The sequence below is a fragment of the Dendroctonus ponderosae genome, unplaced genomic scaffold, assembly GCF_020466585.1.
Source record: "Dendroctonus ponderosae isolate FM_Combo_2020 unplaced genomic scaffold, Dpon_F_20191213v2 Dpon_F_20191213_3, whole genome shotgun sequence".
NCBI classification, from domain to species: Eukaryota; Metazoa; Arthropoda; class Insecta; order Coleoptera; family Curculionidae; genus Dendroctonus; species Dendroctonus ponderosae.
In genome coordinates this window covers 16,490,795-16,514,833 of record NW_026018508.1, presented here as the reverse complement: position 1 = coordinate 16,514,833, position 24,039 = coordinate 16,490,795, and the positions used below count along the sequence as shown (strand labels likewise).

General features: G+C 36.6%; 2 protein-coding genes across 2 annotated transcripts in view; both read left to right on the top strand.

The window, feature by feature from the left end:
* Window positions 1-24,039, top strand: part of LOC109538708 — a 114,891-nt gene that overhangs the window by 9,417 nt on the left and 81,435 nt on the right. The gene's annotated exons all lie outside the window — the stretch shown is intronic.
* LOC109538611 (collagen alpha-1(IV) chain) overlaps window positions 1-24,039 on the top strand; it is a 138,449-nt gene that overhangs the window by 40,935 nt on the left and 73,475 nt on the right. The gene's annotated exons all lie outside the window — the stretch shown is intronic.

Below are 24,039 nucleotides of genomic sequence, written 5' to 3'. Positions count from 1 at the left end.
TCGAGCAGGTTTTCCTTCCCTTCAAGTTATGCAGCTTTCTCCAAAAACCGTTTTTTGGGGGAAAACCTGCAAGAACCAGGAAACTTTCTAAATTGAATGTGATTTTTTAAAAGCAAATATTTTCTCAAAAGTATACATCGGCAGCCGGTTTGAAAGTCACAAAAACCTTCGGAAAGTGTCTTAAAGTATCGTATAAGCTCGAAAACCTAATCTGCATACCCGATGAAGTTTTGTTATTTTAAACAAAACTTTGCTTTTAGCAAAAAACCTTCAAGAGACAGGAAATTTTCCAAATTCAATGGGATTTCTAACGTACAAATCATTTTCGCAAATTTAGAGGCTTTAAAGCTACAACCCGGACTGAATCGAAATAACTGTTCCGTTTCGGTTTCGGCTCAAGAAAACATTTCAAATTTAGGTTCCGGTACGGTTCCGGATAAAAACATATTTTCCAATTCGGTTTAGTTCCGGTTCCTGGTTTTTTTTTCGGTTAATTTCCGTTCCAAAATCTATATAATACAACAAACTCGGACCAAAAAGAGTCTTCTATATAGGAATTTCAATATCTTTTTCCTTGCTTGTTGCTGTCAAGACACTGAAAATTTCCTAAATTCCTTAGTCAAAGTTTGGAGACTTTAGAGGCGAGGAAAGTTATTAAGAAGCGTCTTAAGAGGTTAATGGATAAAAACGTACCCAAATCACTATTTCAACTTTTTTTTTACGTCGAAAACAGCCTGTAAAACTTTCTGAGCACGTCGTCTTCCAGTCCATCAAGTTTGTTATTTTTTTTCAAAAACGGTTTTATTGAGGTTAAAGCTCAAAGGGGCCAAAAAACTTTCTAAATTGAACGGCCTTTTTAAAAAGAGATATTTGCGGAAAATGTATATCGACACCTAAGGCTAGAGGCTGGCAAGCCAGAGAAGCCATCGAAAAAGTGCCTTAAGTATCGTGTAAACTCGAAAAGCTGACCATTTTTGTTGGTTACATGTGCTGGAAAGAGCACCGAATTCAGCTCTATCTAATAAAAATCGGTTGCAATTTCATGCATTAAAGCAAATAATATTTATTGGTGTATAAACTGTCAAAATTTAATTTTCTACTTTTGAGCCCCTGACTTGAAAGCTGGATCCGCCGCTGCTCTTTACCCTGTAACTCGCTCAGTTATCGACATTTTGCAAAAATTAAAAAACTCTTTTTTAGCCCCAAAATGTATTTATTTGTGGGGCAACTTTTTGAAAATTTTCGAATTTTTTGAAAATCACAAATGTGCAAATTTTTCACTTAAAACTCGAATTCAGCCCAAAATTTCACTTTTCAGAACTATCATTTTCGAATATTGTTTCGGAGAAAATTGAATTTGGAGTTAGAGAGACTTAAACTGCCATCCACAATGTTCGCACACTGATTTGCGTATAACTCCCCAATTGTTGAAAATATCTCAAAAACAAAAAATGTTCTCAATGCCCACGAGTATTCCCTAGACTTCTGAACCCTGAATGTTGGCAACCGTTCGACTGCTCCATTTGAGCATACCTCCATGATTTTGCCCGCAGCTTCCTTAAATCTCAAGATATTTCAAAAGCTCCAAACCCCCCAAAATGCCCGAAGAAGTAGCTATAAAAGCTGTTCCAGCCGCATTTTGGATAGCGCCAACAGCAAGGGAGTAAAACGAGGTTGAACTCAGAGAGTGTGCAACCTTTAGATAACAAAGTCGTTGAGAAATTAATATTGTTAATTATTAATTAAATTAATAACCCAGCTGATGAGAGGTTTTAGCACAGCTTATATATGATATTTAAGCTGTGGTTATAGGCAGGAAACCGGTCTTGGGGGTGCCTGAGGTTGGCGCATTTCGAAATTTGATTGACGAAAATTGATCATTGTGCAAATTAATATTAGTTGAAGAAGCTGACATTTATGAAGACTCGAAATAGCCGACTTTCGAAGCAAAATATGCTCAGCAAAAAATTCTCCAATGCAATTAAAGCCGAGTCCCCGAATTTTCGAAAGAATATAATTTTTTGCCTGCAGACGCTTCCTTTTTTAATTGTAGTTTGGTTGTGTGTCTTTCTTTGTGCGGACATAATAAATAAAGTAATATTAAATTGCTTGTTCAATGCAACATTTGGCATATGAAGCCGACAATATTTCACATGTATTGTCGTAAATAAATAAAAACCTTTCAGCGTTGCCTCAAATCAGCCTCAAACATGACGACTGGAACAATTTGCTAAATAACCAACAGACTGAAAATAGATATTAGCCAACGGGCTGTTTGTTGCGATCCACTTAATAGCAACGAAAGGATAATGACCATCCATATGTCCATTTCCTGGAAAGTTCTGCCATGTTAGCGAACCGAGTATAATCCAGAATCAGGATTTGTTTTTGAATTTACAATGAAAGCGACGTTCAATAATAATTGCAGTCGCACATAAATGTTGCATCGGTCTTGTGTAGGCAATAAAATGTATGTCAGCAGAATTACAGGGACGTCCACGTCAATCATTATGATAAAACGGTTGCATATGGAATATTCATCGAGATAAGCCTAACCTTTCCAACCTGCTTGTTAAATAGCATTTTTATCATCCAACCATTGCACCCAGTATTATACGGCTCCGGGTAATTGCTGCACTTTTTATCGCTTATGCGGTTTTCGCTCAATTATCTCTATTTGTTTGAAGCGAATTTTTCGGTGCCGCACTGATAATGGCCGCAGAAAAAGTGGGCAATTAAAGAAATGCGCCTTGTTACGATAAAAACCATCGAATATGATTTGCGACAGTCATTGTATGAGCCCTAATTGCCCCCGTACTTATTACTCACGTTTATCAACGATTAATTGAACTGTTTTCCAACAACCGGCCATTATCCAGATTATTCATGCAAATGTGTACATGGTTTGGACGAATTCTGATTATCCATCTATATTGTTGGTGGACAGCAAACACCAATCAATGTTCAACATTAGGTGGAATTATGCCATTTCTTGCTGATGAAACACGTTTCAAATGGAATAAGTGAATTTTTCAATCAACATTGTTCGCCCGACTATTAGGATATGGTTAAACAAGGGTAAAAGCGGCTCGAATGGGTAAAATAGAGCCCAAACGTACGTTTAATGCAATGACAATCAATACAAAAACCGTCTGCATTTCGGCCACGTGAAGACATCATCAATAATTGATAAATCAATATTTGCAGTGTCGCGTCTGCACGTTGAATATTCAGCGACGGCCACAATCCATTCAAATTGCTTGATTAGACTTTGCTTACGTTTTGCGTGTCTTTGCCGTAAATCAACCCCGTTCACCTTAGAACAACTGTTTTAAAAGTAAAAAATAGTTGAACGGCTTTTCTATATTTGCCAAGTTTTCTAGTAAAGTTGCCTCAGCCTCTTGGACGCTTTTTCATCAGGTTTCGTGCCTTTAGGAACCGATATGGACCCCAAACCGGAACGGAACCGGTTATTTTTGGACCGGATCACACTGTTACGGGCTGAACTGGAACCGAAATATATGATTTGGGTTTTTCCGGTTATTTTTTCGGTACAACTTGTAATGTTTCAAAGAAATTAATATTTGGGCTACTGAGAAATTCTAGGAAATTTTTCCCTTGATCACCAAAAACCGAATTTTACTTGTTTAAAGTTTTGTTGCTGTTTAAAGATTGTTTAAAACTTTCAACTTCTGGTATTTTTGTTTATTTTATGTTTATATGAGTTTTTAACTATGTTTCCAACGCTGTCCGTGAATAATAGGTTTTTCGTTAACAGTAGTTGTTGGTTATAACAGTTTTTATGGCTTTTTATGCAAGTTGTCATTAAAGTGAGTGGTTCCTCCTTTGCAACAGTTATCGTCAGGAACAATGGGGCAAAGAGAAGTTATGCTGTTAAATAATCAAGTGATCCTTTCTGGGTTATTTTCGGGCCCTCGGTATAAGGCAGTTTTAGGCGACAATCAAGTAGGAAGAGCAAAAGCACATTTAAAGTCGTTATGCACTGATGTACCTAAAAAAGTGAAATTCTTCGAATTTTGCTGTCTCTGACCAACACGATATGGAAACAAAATCATCTGGTTCCTCATTAAGCCATGAAATGGAAGCTTTTTTGAGACATACAGATTCAGAGCAAAAAGCTTTAAAAGAAAGCAGCACGAATTTTCTTAAAGTGGAAGAAAAAAACAAGAAAAAGCTTAATCCCGAGTTATACATCATGCGGCAACTCAATTTTTGTTGCCGCCTACGAGGACAAATATTAACAAAAATTTTAGAAAGAGAAGAATATAATTTGTAAGGATGAACCGACATTTTAATCATACGGAACAAATACCGTACGTTCACACATCACTTTTAAAATCCCTTTTTAACTTGAACTATTTTAGTTTTTCGATCACCAACAAAAAACATTTGCATTTGGAATTCCCAACAAAACCAACTACACGAAAGATTGTAAAAAAACAATTTTAAACGGAAATAAAACTGAAATAATTGGATTTAACGAAATAGAGTGACCCTGATTGAAAACGGAATTAAGAAGAAACAGAAATTGACAAAAAAATAGGAATACGAACTGAACCGAATTGGAAAATATTTTCTAAGCAGGAACCTAAATTTCAAATGTTGCCTTGGACCGAACCGGAACGGAACAGTTATTTTCATCCAGACCGGGTCCTTTCTTGAAAGCCTGCAAACATTGATTAAGGATTTTACTTTTCGAAAATGATTTGTACGTTAGAAATCGCACTAAATTTAGTAAATTTCTTTAGTCTTGAAGGTTTTTCGCTCAAAGCAAAGTTTTGAATAAAATGACAAAACTTCATCGGATATGCAGATTAGGTTTTCCAGTTTACCCGATACTTTAAGACACTTTTTCGAATGTTTCTGTGACTTTCAAGGCTTAAACACCGGTTGCCGATGTGCACTTGTCAGAAAATATTTGTTTAAAAAAAAACATTCAATTTAAAAAGTTTCCTGCACCTTTCTCCCAAAAAAAAGTTTTTCTCCCAAAAAAAAACGATTTTTGGAGAAAGGTACAGAACTTGATGGAATTGAAAAAGTGCTCGACTCTGTCCAGTGGGGTCCAACGCTTTCATACACAAAAAACGGCTTTTAAATTTTAAGATATTCTTGAAGGAAACTAGATTCTAGAAATATTTTCGTCTCTTGAGGGTTTTTTGCTGAAAGCAAAGTTTTTGAATAAAATCACAAAACTTCATCGGATATGCAGATTAGGTTTTCCAGTTTACCCAATAATTTAGTACACTTTTCACTTTTAAAATATTCTTGAAGAAAACTAGAAAATTCATTAGGGCCTTTTTCAACCTAAGCAAGTTCCCATTTTTTAATTTTGTTTTTAGAGTTTGAGCTGCAGGTGGATAGTTCAAGCAATCATGCTAAACTTTGATCAAAAGTCTGCGCTCTTCCCAACCGATCTGTCGAAAATTCATTAAAAAATCATAAATAAGAGTAGTGGGCTTTTGCAACTTAAGCGATAGAAGAAAATGGTTTTCTTTCAATAAAGATCTGAAACAAAGACGGGGAGTTATTGCACATCTGGTGCCAAAACCAGAAGAAGTAATTTACACGCTAAATGAATTAGCTGTTTTATTTGAATTGAAAATTTGAATGTAAAAATAAAGTTAAGCGGCATTTTTATGTTTTCAACGTTTTCCAGTAAAATTCTTCAAAGATTCGCTTCGACGAACGGCGCTCTGTGGACGTTTTTATCGATCAACCTCTTAAGATGGTTTTTCATCAGTTTCCTTTCGTTTAAAGCCTGCATGCATTGATAGGGGATTTCAATTTTTGAAAGTGATTACTTCGTTAGAAATCCCATTGAATTTAGAAACTTTTTGTTCCTTAAAGGTTTTTCGCTAAAAGCAAGTTTTTGAACAAAATCACAAAACTTCGTCGGACATTTGCAGGATTTAAAATGTAGGTGCTAAAATACTTTCCCTGATCAATAAATAGTGATTATTAGATTTTCGGTGGTTTTTCGTCTACACATTGACGTTTTTTCAAGTGAAAAAGACCCTGAGTATGACCGCATAGACTAATGTTCGTAGAAGCGAAAAAACAGGGCAAAAAACGGCTCGTCCACGTCAATTTATCCATAATTAATGGACAAAAGATAAATATCGTGTTCGTAACGTGTGAGAGACGCGTGCTGTACCGGAAGTGTCCTGAAATCGTGTGGATTTACCCCATGTCGTCAAAGCGGGAGCGTCAGCCGCTTACCAGGACTTCCGTTCGTGTGCATTTTCATTACATTATTATTACCATCGATGTTCACATTACACTTGCAGACGGCAACTGCCGGGATATCGTTTTTCCTTATTATAATCTGCCCGTTTAATATGGCTTGCACACCATTTACCCACTCGGATTTGCTCATTTTACTCCAAGAGAACCAATCAATAACACCCATTTTGCAATAAGCCCAAACTCTTCTTTAGCAACTTTCACACTTTCCATAAAACAACCAACATTATTGCATAGAACGTTTATTTGGTGGTGCAAGCCCGAGTGTCTTCACCTCTTAACAAGCCGCCGGTTATCATCAAAATTGGGTAATTAATGTGCAATTACCACGCTTGTGCTGCGCCATTTAGCATGAAAAAGCTTGCATGATTCGATTGTTCCATTCAAGACGGTTATTAAGCAAATCGAAAAACTTACACACAAATGACCATTTACGTATGATAATTGGGAAAAAATACCATCCTGGCCGGCAATAATAGCGACCCATTACGCTCCATAATACTAAGTAACTAGAAGTGATGGCCAGTTATTGTTTATGATGGATAGGAAATCGTTGACGAATTATGCTAATGGAATGGGAATTGAAAAATCGACAATTAGGGAATTAAAACGGTTGGAGCGAGACTTTGATCAGGTGAACAATGAAACCTTCGTCATCAGCAGATCCGTGAATGTTTTATTAGGTATGGAAGTACAGATTGCGAAATGTGCTCCTCACTAGAGCTTAATTCTACTTTGTCTTCTATTAATTGAGTCTCAATTTCCTCCATTTTCCTTAAACAGATTTTCAAAATATGATTTCCAATGTTCCGCATTGAATCCTTGATTTCTAATTTGTTCCTACTTGGCATTTCCCATATCTTTCTCCATCTCTTTTGTGAATCTTTCCCAGTAATATTCTTTCACTTCTTTTGTTCTAGCATTTATTCTGTCTTATATCCGTTCCACTTTTCTTGGTTTCTGTCGCCTGAGTACTTTATGTGTGCATTTTTGTGTCCAGACAGTGTCTTTATTTAGTGTAAACAATAGCGTTTTACTTTTTTACCTGCTTTTTTCTCAGCTTCATTGGCTTCAAGGTTCTCGATGCTGAACTCCTCTATGTCGTTTTTATTCTTCAAAATGTTTTTCTTCTGTTCGTTGTTTTTAAAAGCCCCACTTCCAACAGTGTTCGTTGCGTAAGCAAAATCCCTTAATAAGCACCCAGTTTTATCGCCGTTAATAAATTCGATTACATATTTCAATCCATAAAGTAATAAAAACGAATTAATTGCATAAATACATAAACGAAAATCTTATTTATCACGGAATTGTGACACCACTCCAATTAAACGTTATCACTTAAACGAATCTCCGATTGTTTCTGTTTGTATCGTCGCTAAATTGCCTTTTTTTCTAATTAGACTCTGATTAATTAAAGCTGATAAATAACCGTCTTTGGCTTTATGGAATTGATTGTCCTTTAGGGCCCTGAGGCTTGGCTCACACCATTTGTTGCAGAAACAAGCTTAAACGTGCAAACAGCTGTTGTGTCCGATTGGTGCTAAATATACCGGGTGTTTCACTGTGGATGGCTACCGGCCCTATCTGGCAAACTACTGGGCCAGGAATCTTGGGGACAAAATTTTCACTAAAGTGGCCATCGGAAAATTCTGGAAATTGTTTTTCTGTTCCGAATTTCGCCTCAAGGGCAAAAAAAATCGGTGAAAATCCAAAAAACTCTTATTGTTATAAATGGCGTCCTCTAGCAATGTTGTTTTGGTATCTCGGATGTTACTTTATGCATCATCCAAAGAAGCCCAAAATCGCTGAAGTCCAACCAACCGTTTAGAAATAACAGCGAATTAAATGGTAAAACTTTCAATGACTGAGATTTGTAGTGTTGATGTTCAAATTTTTGCAAAATTATTTGCCAATAACCAGTAATTATTCATTTTTGAGTCAACCAATCAAGTTACATGCTTTGAATAGTTGGAAGTTGACAAAATCAACAGCTGAATCGCCCAACCCATATTCCTTTACGGTTTATCGCCTGTTTTAGTGGCATTTTGCAATTGAAAAAGCTGGCCAGTGAAGGTAAAACCCGCATTTTCTAGCTAAGGTCAATTAATCATCGTGCCCTTGTATTTGAAACGGAAAACACCCATTGACATAGTAATAGCTGAATATCACCAAAAATATTCCGAATAAATATTGTTACTAAGGAAAAGTATTGGCGGTAATTGCGGGTTTCGATACGATCGAATTTCCCAAACAACTACCTGAAACATGTAGCTTTTTAAAGCAGGGCGTTGAAAATTAGATTGATTAACATGTTTAACCACAACGTTTGCTAGTTTAGTTGGAAATTGCCCTAGAATTGTACATTTCGCTAAATAATTGGCGAAAACCACGTACTAGTTGGCCGAGAAGGAAGATCGCTTCTGAAGATGCAAACCGCTTGTGCTAGCGAAACGCCTAGGCCTAGGGAAAAAATGGACATCTACTTATTAAATCTGCCTTAGTTTTCTCGAAATCCCTCATTACACAACCGGAATCGAATGAGAAAGATTGGCATAAAATAAAAACAATCAACCGTTTACGGCAGTAATCGCTATCGCGCATTCAAATTAATCGAAAAGGATGCAGACTCTTAGGCTTACGGAACCCATTAATATGAATGTAGAGACGCCAAGTGCATATCCATACAGGAAAACGCATTGTATGGTTATTTATTATTATTTGTCGATTTTTCTTGAATACGATATGAGTTTTGAGCCTTTAATGACGACAGCATTACGTATTAATCAAACCCAACTAGAATGCGCACAAAGGGTAGGAACGGAGGTTGTGCGCTCCGACGGTGATTGATTGTTTGCAGTAAAATGAACCATAAATCTGAGGTACCACTAATCAGAAATGACGTATGCCAATTAATAATTTATTTTTAAGAGGGTGCAGCTATCGATTATGCAGATAGAACGACAATCGTTAATGGTTTGCATCGTGCCAGCATGTCTTTATCATGGCTCGATTTTTTCGTTCGGCGATGTTTCTGATTTGAAAATCCGCTCGGATGTGGGTGGTTTCAGTACAGTTTGTCCTCAAATCAAAATTTATTCCTGGGTTTCAGTCATTTATTGTCTTTATTTATCAATTAAAATACGTTTCGGTGTATTTTTCCACCATCATCAGTGGAAAAATACACCGAAACGTATTTTAATTGATAAATAAAGACAATAAATGACTGAAACCCAGGAATTAATTTTGATTTGGAATTGAAACACAGTCAGGAAAGTATATACAATTTGTCCTCAAAGCCATCCGGGTCGAATGCATTTTTTTGCATCCACCTGACCAGTCCAGCGGCAGTTTGTGCAAAAATCAACTAATAATGGAAAGAATGTTAATTTTGACAAAATTCTTCTATTGGATGAACTTTTGATTTTCCAGATTTCCTCCCGTGGAATTTTCACTCTGGGGTCTGACTACTGGTCAACTTCCTACCTGTTTATACTCATTTGATTTGAAACTGGCTTTGCATTTTGCTTTATAAAATGGTTAAGGTTTTCGCTGCTTTTCAAGAATTGTCATTATTAAATAGTTATCGATAGGAATTTGGTTCGCACGTTTCTCCAACACGCATGGCTAGCATCTTCAGAGCTGGAAAATGATGAAAACATAGTTACGTATAGTTTTTGTATTTAACAGTGTGCAAATGAATAGGTTTTGAGCAGTTGGCAACTCGAATAGTGCAATGAATCGACTCTTATTTTTTTACTCAAATACGGGAAGCCGCAAGAAAAAATTTCAAGAAACTTTTCGCTTCGAAATTGATCGAAAATGTAGAAATCAGTTTTTACTTCGCAAAAAAGCAGTGGCGTATATGAATCGCCTTGAATTTTTTTAGTCACGAAAGAGGAAACGCACGAAAAAATCTCCAGAGAGCTTTTCTCTTCCCAATTGATCAAAAATTTGAAAATAAATTTTTACTTGACAAAAACTGTTGGCGTATATTTTTTACAGTATGTAAATGATAGGTTTTGAGCAGATGGCAACTCGAATGGTGCAGTGAATCGAATTTTTTTTACTCGAAAGCGAAGAGACGCTCGAAAAACTCTCAAGAGGGCTTCTGTCTTCCAAATTGATCAAAAATGTGGAAACAAGTTTTTGATTTTTTTGCAAAAAACAGTGGAGGATATTTGTTTGTTTAACACATGAAAAATAATAGATTTTTGAAAGTCCGAAAGTTGGCCGCTCGAATAGTGCAATCAGGCGACTTTGATTTTTTCCTCAAATGCGGGGAGTCGCACCAAAAAATCTGAAGTGTTTTACTCTTGCAAACTGATCAATAATTCGGAAACACGTTTTTACTTGACGGAAAACCAGTGGCGTATTTTTGTTAAGTTTCCCGTATGTATTTTGCGAAGTTTTTAACTCAATGAATCGGCTTTATTTTTTCGCTCGAAAGCACGGGGTGGTACAGAAAATTCTAAGAGCCTTTTTCTATTCATAACTGATCAGAAAATTGAAAGCTAATTTTCAGTTTCGAAAAAATCAACGATTTATCACTTTTTTCTGTTTAAAAGTATCCGAATTACTCGGCATGAGCACAAAAAATCACAAATGACATTTTGTATTCCTAATTTCTTCCTTCCTTTTATTTTAATTAAAAATATCGGGTTTATAGTGATTGATTTGAGCGCTTGGCAACTCGATACGGCACTGAATTGACTTGAAACCAAAAATGGCAACCGAAACTTTCCCTTTCGAATTGACCGTAAAATGTATTGGTTGTAAAAAGGATAATGCAATACATTCTTATAACCGTTTGTCGCATTATACAAAGTAAACCCCCAAGCAGATCTTTCGCTCCGAATTTGAGGCAAATATCTGGAAAACCTCAAGAATGAGGCCGAAAAATCAAAATACCCATAAAATGACTTCCGAACAATTGTTGATATGGACTTAATCACTTGTTTCTGTGAAATCTATCAGCTTGTTTATTTCCCCGGTCTAAATTTCAGTCACCCTGTATATTTTCTTTGGCGCAATAAATTGACAGGTTGTGTGTTCGGTCACACCTTTTATATGTTAAATACGAGCGAATTCCAATTGAAACTTGCCAACAAAGAAAAACTAAGAATCAATTTTCTCAAAACTAGTGACTCGTTCAAAGAAGCTGTGATACAAAAAAAAAAGAAGAAAACCGACAACTTAGAAAAAAATGTCCAATCTACATCCATCTGTTCACCTACGTTAAAGGCCAGAAACAACCATTTTGCAAAGAAGAAGCAGGTTTTGCTAAAATCCCGCCCTCATTCAAACATCCCTTCTCACCGAACTTAAGAGTCCCACCCCCCAACTAGGGAGAAAACCCTTGAAATACCTGACAAATCCTTTTGTTACAGGAGAGAAGCCGCACAAATGTACCGTGTGTGCGAAGGCTTTCAGCCAATCTTCGAACTTGATCACGCACATGCGAAAACATTCCGGCTACAAACCCTTCACTTGTAACCTTTGCGAGAAAGCGTTCCAGAGAAAAGTGGATTTGAGGCGACATCAGGACACACAGCATCCCTCCATGCCCATAATGACCAATTAATCAAACAAACTCGCATCATCTGGTGCGAGACGACTGAGCCTAATTCAAACGTTGCCATTAGGTAAGTTTCAAAGTTTCCAACTTTCCATGCAATGAATCAAAACACCCGGTTTTCCATTACCTTCCACTAGCCAACCCTTTGAATTCGAGGGTGGCAAATCCGCCATGCGATTCTGCACCCTTTAGGTGGGAAACCCTTCGGTCTAATCTAATTAGGATTTTTGTTACAGGGGCGAAACCTCCCAAGTGTATGGGAAACATTCAGCCAATCATCCAAATCTACAAACACACATGCGCTTCGAGCAGGAGAAACAGGATCTGGAGCGCAAATCAGGAACCGCGAAATTCGGATTTGCCTCAATTTATTCCAAGAGTGGGAGTTCAGTGAGTTTCCGCTTTCTGGCCCTGTTTTGTTGAAAGCCAAAACTCTTTAAGGGAATTTTCTTCTGGATCTGTGATTGCATTGGTGTTATTTGAGCTTTACAATACTTTAAATGCTCCCAACACGCTTACAGGCAGATCCAAAGCCGATTAAAACATACTTGCTATTTTGTATGTACAAACGGAAATTACATTCAACAAACCAAAGGGTCCATAAAAACCGTCGTTTGAACATACCAAAGTTTACGATTTAAAAATCAAACCGAAGAGAAAATAATTAAGGAAGAAGAAATTGACCTGAAAAAGTCGCCCAGTTACGCTGCTGATAAAAGCCATGGATTTTACCATGAAAAAAACCGTCCAATTTATCCATTCCACTTACGTGGTTGCCATTAATTGCCATGATATGTGCCATAGAAAATCCCGTGACTATGATGCCATATCTGTACTTGAGCCCAAAACATCCATTTGTTAGTTAATTTACATAAAGTCTAAGTTATTACATTTGTATAAAATAAGTAGATTTATTCATTGTATAAAACTGTATATTCTTCCGGCCTTTTGGTACGCAACTTCGGTACCTAATCCGGGCATTTAGTTGTATTCGGAAATATCTACTGTTACCAGTCATTTATTATTATTATTATTATTATTATTATTCAGTGCAAATACTTCTAAACAATTTTTTTATGTGTTTCCAATTTTTTTGTTAGTTTATTAAGGCACGTTTGCGTAATGTTTGCACTTTATCCGGTTTTACTAAGGCGCCAGATTCATCAACCAGCTGGCCGGCTTTAGTAAAACTAACATACAGCTGAAAAACCAAAGATCCTGTATAAATGTAGCTAATTATGTACATAATAAAAGCTTGTAGAAACCTGTTATTTATGTGACTTTTTTTGGATTTAGGGGAAAGAAAACAGCCGGTGACTATTTGTATTGTAACTAGTTTTATCATTTATTTGTATTTTTGAAATAAAATGTTTGAACGACTTGCTTTGGTTTTTGTTTCAACGTTGGAGCGTTCTACGAGTGTTTTGCACGGTTAGATTTGATCAAGTTTGTTAATCCAAAAACAAAATTTCGATTGAAAAGTGCCCAAAGGTAAAAATATAGAAAAGTTCGCAGATGTTTTCCCAAAAAATGTTTTTGATCGAAACTAACGGAACTCTTATAGAGAAACTTTTGTGTGGTTTAAGCAGGTCAAGTCGACCAGAAGATTTACCTACCAATGCTCGTTACTGCCGAATTATTATTTAATCTGGGCCACACTGTGCGCTCCATTGAAGACCCGCGCAACACTCCGCTTTCCCCTTGCCCAGACAAAACAACAGCGTGTTTTCAATGGAATCTTCGCTGCATTTCATCCAGCGCCAACCGCGTTATTGAGTAGTGGAGTATCGGTTGTTTGAGCCACACAAGTAAAGTGTATTTCTCTAAAGGTACTCTATAACTGTGCAGTATTTAGACACTAGCTTCCACTGTTGACAGCTTTATCGCATTCAAATGCGATATTTCATTAGCATATTCTCATATTTTCAAATAACGCACCTCTAAATTAAAATCGAATGATTTTTTTGCAGAAAGCGACCACACTTAATTGGTAAAGCATGTTTGCGCAAAAAGTACTTCTGCTGCATGATTAAAATCACTAAAAGCTGCGTTCATCGGCAAAATTTAGCATAAAATGTGCGTAAAAAACGACCTTTCATCGATTTCACCTGCAATTAATGATGGTTCCTTCATAACAATTGACTAGGTTTCCAACCCTTTTCGCTTTCTTCTGAAGTGTACATTGAATATACGATTTGTTCACCTTCTGAAACAAACACTGGACATTTAAGGTATTAGAAGACTAAACTTGTGTGGATTGGCTAGAATTTTCCACAAGCGAAAAAAACGTTTAAGAAAAAATTCGCTTTCACTCGGTTGTTTTAAGCATTTGGTTGGACTTTAGATGCCGCACGCGATTGTGTCCGAATCATTTTGCCTTTGTGCACGTCCGGTAAATTAAATTCTTTTGAGCGCTTGCATCGCATGCCGTTTATCACAATACGCATTTATTAAACAATAATTACCGAACATCAATTTTCGACCTACCGTATATGGACGGAAGGAAAACGCGTGCTGGGTTTGATGTAGGTCAAGCGCGGATCAGCTGTAAAGGTGTTCACAATATAATAATTACTTAAGCCGAAATGATGATGATGATGATAATCATCCAGATCGTTATCAGGACGAGCCGGAAGTGATCAGAATTGCGCTGTGCAGTTTGCAATCGAAAATTCGGAATCACTTACGATGGAATCAGGGCCGTATAACGGCCAGTTTTTTCCTTATCCTTATTAAAATCGTCTTTATTTCAATATTCTGGCTTTTGTTGAACAGCTGTCGATTTTTCGGAAGCTTTTTGCTTTACTCGTCTTGCTGAGATGAGAGAGCTCTGATGAGATTTTTTCATTTTCCTTAAAAGGTAAAAATTGTGGAGTGAGCAACAGCTTTTATTTAACTGAAGGGAAATTTAACCTCAGGTCCTAAACAGGCGCAAGTCGGAAGTTGAAAGTTTTCCCCGATTCCCAACATCCTCTGTGAGAAGAATTTTGAAGTTTTCATTGAAATTCCACTAATCTTGATTTTTGTGGGGTTAAAAAGTGTGTAAAAATGCACGTACCCACGGAAATGTGTATTCTTTAACAAATCGCAAGTACCAATTTGGAGCAAGTACGAACTCGAAAGTTTGCCAATATGCAGGAAACACGTTTGTCCAAAACTGTGGAAAGTTGCACTAAAGTCACACAAAATCCTGCTGCTTTACTGCTGGGTAAACTATAGTCTAAAAATAAATCGTAGATCTAAATCTGACTCAAGTAGGAACTTGAAAGTTTACCCACATTTACAACATATTTGGAGAGAGGAGTTGTGAAATTTTCATTGAAATTGCACCCAAGCTCGATTTTTTGGGGGATTAATAAGTCTAAATGTGCGATTTTCTTTAAAAAATCGCAAGTACCAATCTGGAGCAAGTACGAACTTGTAAGTTTGACAAGGTAGGAAACACTTGTGTCTAAAATTACAGAAAATCTTAATTTTTTTCGAAAAATCTAAACGATGGGTTTCGGTCTTATCCCGTGCCCCATGCCAAAGATAAAAAAATTGCTTCTTCCGAAGACCGAGTCATTAGTTTTGGCAATTTCATTGAAGTGAAACTTATTAATTTTCATCTTTCGTTCTTCCTTTAAACAACTGGAAAACTAAGGCATTTCTAGGTTGCAGCGCCGTGCAAGAAGGCTCTGAAGATGCCAGCCCTCGTGGTTGCGAAACGTCAAGACAAAGTTTCTGCCACAACAGCCGAAAATCCCACCTGTTTTAATTTTTTGTAACATTTTAAATGTGCTCAATTGAGCCACGATTATACAGTGAACTTTATAGGGCTTGTTTCCTTGAATCGCCCTGTATGCGGACGTCGATTTTACTTAAACATATGCGCTTTAATCGAACGATTCGGCTCGTGGTGCATTTGCAATTTTACATATATGCAGATGTCGTGCAGTTCGCCGTTGGCCAACCTATACGTCTTCTTCGGCACATCCAACACACAAAGTCGATGTCGCTGGATTACAAGAAGGCGAAAAAAACAACAATAAAACGAAACCAGCGGCTTCTTCTACATTGGCGAGCAGCTGGAGGTAGAGGTAGGGCACTCGTTGCATGTCGTGATGTAACTGTATCTATCTATCTGGATACATGTTATCTAGGTTATTTATCGCTTGGGTATTATGCAAAATGGGTTTAATTATCTACTGTTTTGCTCGGGGTTGTTAGCCCACATTTTATGCGTTTGTGTGATTTTAATAACCATTTTTTTGCCCAATTACTGTGCATTTTTGTTGCAGTGTGCCTGCCGACACACCTTAGACGAATTCAGCAGATAAGTAAACGAAAAAGTAACGATCGGGTTCCAGGAACGTTTCGAACGATTGCTGAGCTCATTTTATCGAACGACCGGCTCGGTCGATGCACACGAGTATTTTTATGGGATTTGAACATTTTTAAACACTTTTTCCGACGTAATTGTAATTTTGATTTCTCCGTAATTTGACCACCAAAAGTCAGCGAAAATGTCCGAGTGTCACGTCGGTTCGGATAGTCCTCTGTGTATTGGCACGGCATGGAATGATTCCTTCAGGTATAATTTATTCCGCCTGAACTGTTAGTTCTTCATGGACGGATAAAACGCACACATGGAAAAAACACCAGTGCTGCAAACAGTCTTCGTTCAATTGCAACGGGCGTAACGATGTACTTTGGCCCAATGGCGACGCGTATTTACCCGCATTTCCATGGAAACCAAATCAAAGAGCAAACTATTTTCACCAGTGGTAGTTTTTCGCAGTTGAAACCGAGAGGTTCTTTGCAAATGTTGATTTTTGCTCGAATGATCGTTGGCCGATGGACAATTCATTGAGAATAGACCGTCGCAAAAGAGCGGACCTGATGGAAGCATCAAAGCTTTACCGGTACCGGATCTCGGTGGCGAACCTAATCAGGAATATATCGTTTAATTGGCACGTGTAGACTCGCGACCGCTTCTATATGGAAAGCAGCGCCCATTGCGACAATCTCAGAGTCGACTAATTAGCTCCATTAGCAGCTAAGGACATCATTTCATGGAAGCGAGACTGTGCAGATACCGCCCGACCAATCACAGCCGTTCTATTCCATAATCTTTAGCAATTACCTTGCTTTTCCTAAAAATGCAGTTATTACTTCTACGGCAATAACTGCCTGCTCACCGCATAGCTAATTGTTCATCTGTGTGATCGGCCATCGATGCCGTATTATCTCACATGCTGTTAGCCAGCGATTCTGATTTTCTTTGGCAATTTTTTTGGACAAAAACAGTGGTTTTAAATGGTTTATTCGGACCTCCATTGTCCTACAATGATGTTTTCCGCACAGAGGTAGTTGGAACACTTGAACTCTGCCAAGTGCATACGCGAAGACTGAAAGAAGCCCATAACAAAATTTCGCTTGATTAACACAACAAATACTACTAAATCTGCCTGGAAGATACTTTTTTTAAATTCTCGGCACGTATAAAACCTGATCTTTAAGCAACAAAAACGTGCAAATTTCCAGATGAATAAATGAAAATTGAGGCAATTCAGAAAGCTTCCTTCGAATACAACAGCAAAAACTAGTAGATTTGCTTCGGAAGGTAGGCGTCTTTTGATGTTGAGTTTAAAAGCGTTATAAATACTAAACTATGAATAATCAGCAAACGCAGGAAATCTTCCACGTCAATAAAAAAGATTTAAAGAAGAAATTCCGAAGGTCTCAATAAAATAGTGCAAACTGCAAAAAGATTTGAAGAAACAGAAAGTTTTACTTGATTAAAATTGCAAATACTATTAAGTTTCAAAATCCTCATCTGCTGGGTTGCAGTTAGGAAACATTAGATAGCTTCCTAAGAAAAGACCAAACAAATTTAAAACAATAACGTAAATAAACAAAAGCAATTCATTTAAATGCAGGCTTTCACTTTTTGTGTTTGGCGATGGAGGAAAATAATTCAATGAAAATATATTAAAATAAATTTAAGTAAGTAAAAATTAAAGTAAATATTTTAAATTGCGAAATCGAGAACATGTTTTCAATTGATTTCCAATGTTTTGGCAGTTTTCTTTCGTCAGTAGAGCAAGAAAATATGAGGTTCGAACTTGTTTTGGTTTACCGGCTATGAAGGTTTAAAAACCTTTGAGTTGAAGGCATAAAGAGTTGAGATTTTTTTCAATTTTTTCTAATTCTTAGCCTGATGTGCATTTTATAAACTGTGAAAAATTCTTGATTGTGTCTGTTTTCATTTGATTATGAATTTTTGAAAACTGGCCTTTTTCTACTTTCGGAACAACGAGAAAACGGAAAACTTATCAGGATCCTCCCGCATGATGTCTACAAAATTTTAAGAACCGTTCTACTGAAGGGTCAAGTGGTAAAACTTTCAAGCTTCTACTTGCATTACATTAGCAGTTACGAATTTTTGAAGTAAAGCGAGCATTTTTGTGGAAGCGTTTATTTTTTTATTCAAAAAATCTAATTTTTATGCGATTTTAATAAAAATATGTGCAGTTTTAACTACTTACTGTGAAACTTTCAGATTTGTACCTGTTCGAAATGGGGGGAATTTTTTAAATGAAAGTGTGCATTAACTTCGAAACATTCATTCGTGTACTATCGTTTGCCCAATAGTAAAAAATCAGTATTTTATTCAATTTTAGTAAAAATATGTGCAGTTTTAGCTACAAGTGTCTGCGACATATTGTGAAACTTTCAAGCTCCTACTGGCAAACTTACGATTTTCTTAAACATAGTGCGTGTTCACTTATCTACATCCATTCCTCGATTATCGCTTACGAACTAGTAAAATAAGTAAATTTTGATTTTTGGGCGAAATTTGTCCAAAGGTGGTAATCGATTTTTGAAAAAATGAAAATTTTCTCAAAATGTCTTCAATTTTACATCATTTTCAGCTCACGCAAGCGACTAATGCATCGAACTCCTTGAAAAATATGGTAGAAATTTCAGATCCCAAATAATAGACATTTTCGGCACATTTTAAAAGTTTTTTGAGCGTTCGCGATCTTTAACCGACGATTTATTCCATATTATTGACCAACACCCTTATAAATGCATATTTGTGACCGAAAGGAATCGATTGAGCTCAATTGAAAAACATGCATGTGAAATTTTTATTTTTGGTCGAAGTTTTTTCAAGGGTGAAAAGGGGGGTCGTTCTATTGAAAAAATTAAAATTTTCTCAAAAGCCTTAAATTTTACGTCATAAACTATTTTAGTATTTTAGTAAAAAATTCTGCATTATAGACACAGGAGTCTGCCACATATTGCAAAACTTTCAAACATTTACGTGCATTCGTTCATTTTTGAACCATCGCGGACCCAGCAAAAAATCGGAATTTTTCAGAAATTTTTATGAAAATTTTACCAATTTTGAATACAAGTATCTGCTGGAAATTGTACACTTTTAACTTCCTAGTCGCCCCAGATTTCCACTTACAAATTTTTTAAAAGGCGCGCATTTAGGTAGAAAATTTGATTAGGCCATCGTTTACCCAGCAGACAAAAATCAGGATTTTCTGTGATTTTAGTGCAACTTTTCGCAGTTTCAGATACAAGTGTTTCCTACATATCGCCAAACTTTCAAGTTCGTACTTCCTCTAGATTAGTACCTGCGATTTTTTAAAGAAAATCGCACATTTACGTGTATACGTTGTTTTTGGAACCATCGCTGATCCAGCAAAAAAATCAGGAATTTGCGAAATTTTGCATATCTAGAACAAGAAAAACTTCAAAGATTCCAGGTGTTTAAAAGAGGAATGAAAAACGAATTTAAACAGTTTCACTTGATTAAAGTGACAAAAACTACCATTATTTCCAAAGAATGTAAAAAATTTTTGAATTCTGGACATGTTTGAAAGCGTGATCAAACATTGAAGCGTGAAGACTTGAACAACTTCGAGTGTATAAAGAAAAATCGGCGGAAGCAACTCAGAAGGTTTCACATAGGCAAAACAGCGAAAACTGCAAAATCTGTCTTCAGTGCACTTTTTTCAACTATTTACATGCTTAAAATCGTTGCAAACCCTAAACCTGAAAGAGTAAATATTGAAATCTTCAACGAGTAAAAACACAGTGGAAAGGAGAAATTTGGCAAGTTTCACTTCTTGTTTAAAATAACAAATACTACGAAATCTGATTTCGTAAATAAACCATGCAAACTCCGCACTTTGTGCAACTCTGGTGGACTAGTTTTAGGCTCAATAAATGATGAGTGCCTCTTCAAGTCTTTATAGCCAATGATCGTGATTGTTCCTGAAAAAACTAGATGCAAACAACCGGAAGATCAGACTTCGAATGAAGAACTGGAGCCGGAGAATCTTCAGTTGGAAAGATTATTAGAGAGTCAAATTAAATGTGGAACTACCAATATAAGACAGATGAAAACGGATTAATGGCAATTATTTAGACAATACAAAGCAATTGCAAAAGATTAGCAAATACGAAAAAAACTGTTTAAAAGAGCGAATTAATCAAACAATAAAGCTGCTGCTTGTTAAGAGCTCGTCTCCAATTATACCAAGTGACACCACTAGAAATGGACGAACCAATAAGAGAATCTGTACAGCGATAAAAAGGCCCATATTAGCGCAAAGTGGTATCACCATCCATTAACGTGTAGTAGCAAGTGGTTGTCGTTGAAGCAAAGAAAGAAGGAAAAAATAAGCAAATAACCGTCGCCTTGTTTGCGAGCGATTTCCAGTTAGCGAGGTCCGTCAAAATACTTGAGCGTAATTTTATAGAACAAAAATCAATGGTCGGAAAGATCGGCAGGAATATTTGAAGACCAGCAACATGCAAGGTATTCACATTTAAGCTAAAACGCATCGGGAATGCTTCACATTGTACGGTTTTTGCTGGGACGGACTTTTGACGTCCCTCCTTTTCAGTTTTAAATTGTTTGCTGAAGAACGACCAGGAATGCTGTTCGAGTATTTGGCAGGTATGACGACTTTATCAGCATGAAAAATTATCGATCGCTATAATTAATTGGCAATTTCGATGGTTCTCGGCAAATTTTTTTCCCGGTCTAGAATTGCTTGTTACATAAGTCGATCAATTAGCGGCTAAAGCATTAATAATGACGTTAGTTCATTGTTAAAAAAATGCCCTCTATTTTGATGAGGACTAACATCTGCAAAGACATCGAAATTTTGTGATGCTGCCTTTTCCAGCTAAATTTTTTCAGTTTTGCGCACAAAGAGTCGCATTTTAAGGGCACACACAAATTTATCACCGGGTCTCTGTGTATCTCTTCTTTTTCTTCACTGAAAAAATTCGGAGGATGATATTGAAGCGAACCAGGTAGACATAGAAGAACCTGGAAAAGTTACGGGTTTTGTGCAGTTTTGTATCCTTAGGGCTGTTTCTCAAAGGGAAATTTCGGAATAAAATTTGAGTTCTATAGTGGTCATAAGAAACCCTGGACAATTTTTTTTGGCACTGTATTTTGCCTCAAGGGGCGCAATCGAAAAAACATTTAAAACATAAATTTCAATTACATTTTTCGGATGAAGGTTGAGGGCTCATTTAAATCGCTGTAACTTCTAAACTACTTGTTCAAGTTCAGTAACTTTCAGCTTGTATGGAAGAGAAATGAAATTATTTGGCGATTATGGCGTCATAAATATACCGCACCAGTTTTTTTTTTCTTGACAAAAGCTATATACCTGTAACTACCTGATGATGGCAAAAAACTTCATTGCCTCCCAGAATTTTCATCAAAAAATTGTAGAAGAGTGCTTCATATCAAACATTTCCAGGATTTGAAGCAAAGAACGTAATTTTTCTGTTCGAATTTTTGTTTGACTACCAATCGAACGTGGGACCATTTCAAAGTAATACTTAATGAGAAAGTTGAAATTTGGTTTTGAACGTTTGAATCACCCTGTATGCTCTTTGGCAGCCACGAACTCATCCAGATAAGTTAAAAAGGCAATATTTCAAGAACCGTTGGGAATTCGATTAAACGGTTTTGGGCTAAAATTGCGGCTGCTTTCCTGCATTCTTTGTGAACGCCTGATGCAGTTTCTATGTTCGCATTTATTCGTTGCGTTGTTTTCGACCGATCAACATATCTTGAAATCGACTTGAAAAACCCAGTTTTGGCAGTCAGATAGTGAACGCATGTGGCCAATCTGCAGCCGCATTCGAAAAGTTTAATTAAAAACCGTTTATAGCACGCGTGACATGAATTAATGATGCGCCTGACAAACGTATAAGAAGTCATTATTTCACACTCGCATAGGCCACCACAGCTTTCCAAGTAGTGGATAAAAAAAAGATTATTTACGCGATGACCAAACCGATTTGCATCAGCTATTAATTATTGATTGTCGCATAACACTTTTTCAGAAGCGATGCTTACGGACAACGAGTGGCTCCTACATTACACACGCAGACAGTCTTATTCATTATTAAGCGGTCGTTTATCAATTATCCGCATTTCGAAATATCGGCTACCATTATTAATAATCGGGCTTTCTAAATGAGGAATAGATTGTAATATTTAAAAAGCGAAATGGAAGAATATACCGAAATGACAAATGGTCCCTTTGAATGCCGTTTCAATTGTGCACCGCACTTAATATCTCTTCTATTAACATAAACTTATGTAATAACAATGGCGCATTTACATGTCCTAGTCACATTATATACGATTATGATTTATTACTAATTTAAAGATTCTACGATAGGCCGCATTTTGGTTTCGGTTTTATTAAGCGTTTTCTGAGCTCGGGAGACAATAATGACAATACCTAAAGCCCGTTTCCGTTCTATTGATCATGTTTTCATTCATGTTTCAATTATTATTGACCTTACGGGGGCGCACGCAAGTTCATGAAGTGATGAGCAAACGTCGGGAAGCAAGAATCTTGCAATTCCCGCTGTTAAATAAGACGTAAAATAACACTAATTCGATAATAGCAATAATAACTTCAGCAGTTTGAGCTACACGTTCATACTGTGAAACTATCAGGTTTGTACTTGTCTTAAATCGGTACTTGTGATTTTTTAAACAAAAGTGCGTATTCGCCTACATTAATTTTTATACTATCGTTCACCCACTAGTAAAAAATCAGAATTGTATGCGATTTTAGCATCAATATGTGCAGTTTTAGCTACAAGTGTCTGCTACATATTGTGAAACTTTCAAGTTCCTACTAGCGAACTTACGGTTTTTTAAGAATAGCGCGCATTCACTTACCATTTTTCGACTATCGCTTATCCACTAGTAAAATTTCACGGTTTTTGGCTATTTTAGTTTCAAATTTCGGCAGTTTTGCACACAGGAGTCTGCTACACATTGTGAAACTTTCAAGTTCGTACTTGCTCCAGATTGGAACTTACACATTTTTTTAGAGAAGCGCACATTTACCTCGATATGTTCTTTTTTGAACCATCGCTGATCCAGCAAAAAATCAGGATTTTGAGAAATTTTTCTGAAAATTTTACCAATTTTGAATACAAGTATCAGCTGGAAATTGTACACTTTTAACTTCCTAGTCGCCCCAGATTTCTACTTACGATTTTTTTAAAAGGCGCACCTTTACATAGAAACGTTGATTAGGCCATCGTTTACGGTTTTAGTCCAACTTTTCGCAGTTTTAGTTACAAGAGTTTTCTACATATTGTCAAACCTTCAAGTTCGTACTTCCTCTAGATTGGTACTTCCGATTTTTTAACGAAAATCGCACATTTATTCATCGCACGTTCATTTTTAGACTCTTATTAGCCCCCAAAAAATCGAGCTTGAGTGCAATTTTAATGAAAATTTCACAATTCCTCTCTCCAAGTACGTTGTAGATGTGGGTAAACTTTCAAGTTCCTACTTGAGTCAGATTTAGTTTTACGAATTTTTTAAGGAAAGCGCGCACTTATACAAATAACGTTATTTTAAGCATCAGGATTTTGTGTGATTTTAGTGCAACTTTCCACAGTTTTGGAGAAACGTGTTCCCTGCATATTGGCAAACTTTCCAGTTTGTATTTGTCCCAGATTGGTACTTACGATTTTTTAAAGAAAAGCCCACATTTACGTAAATGCTTTCATTTTTAGATTCTAGTTAACGCAGCAGCAAAAAATCGAGATTGAGTGCGGTTTACAATAAGGCGTAAAATTAAATAAAATTAATTCAAAACATCAATAATTTTAATTGTACGTACTTTCCTGACTGT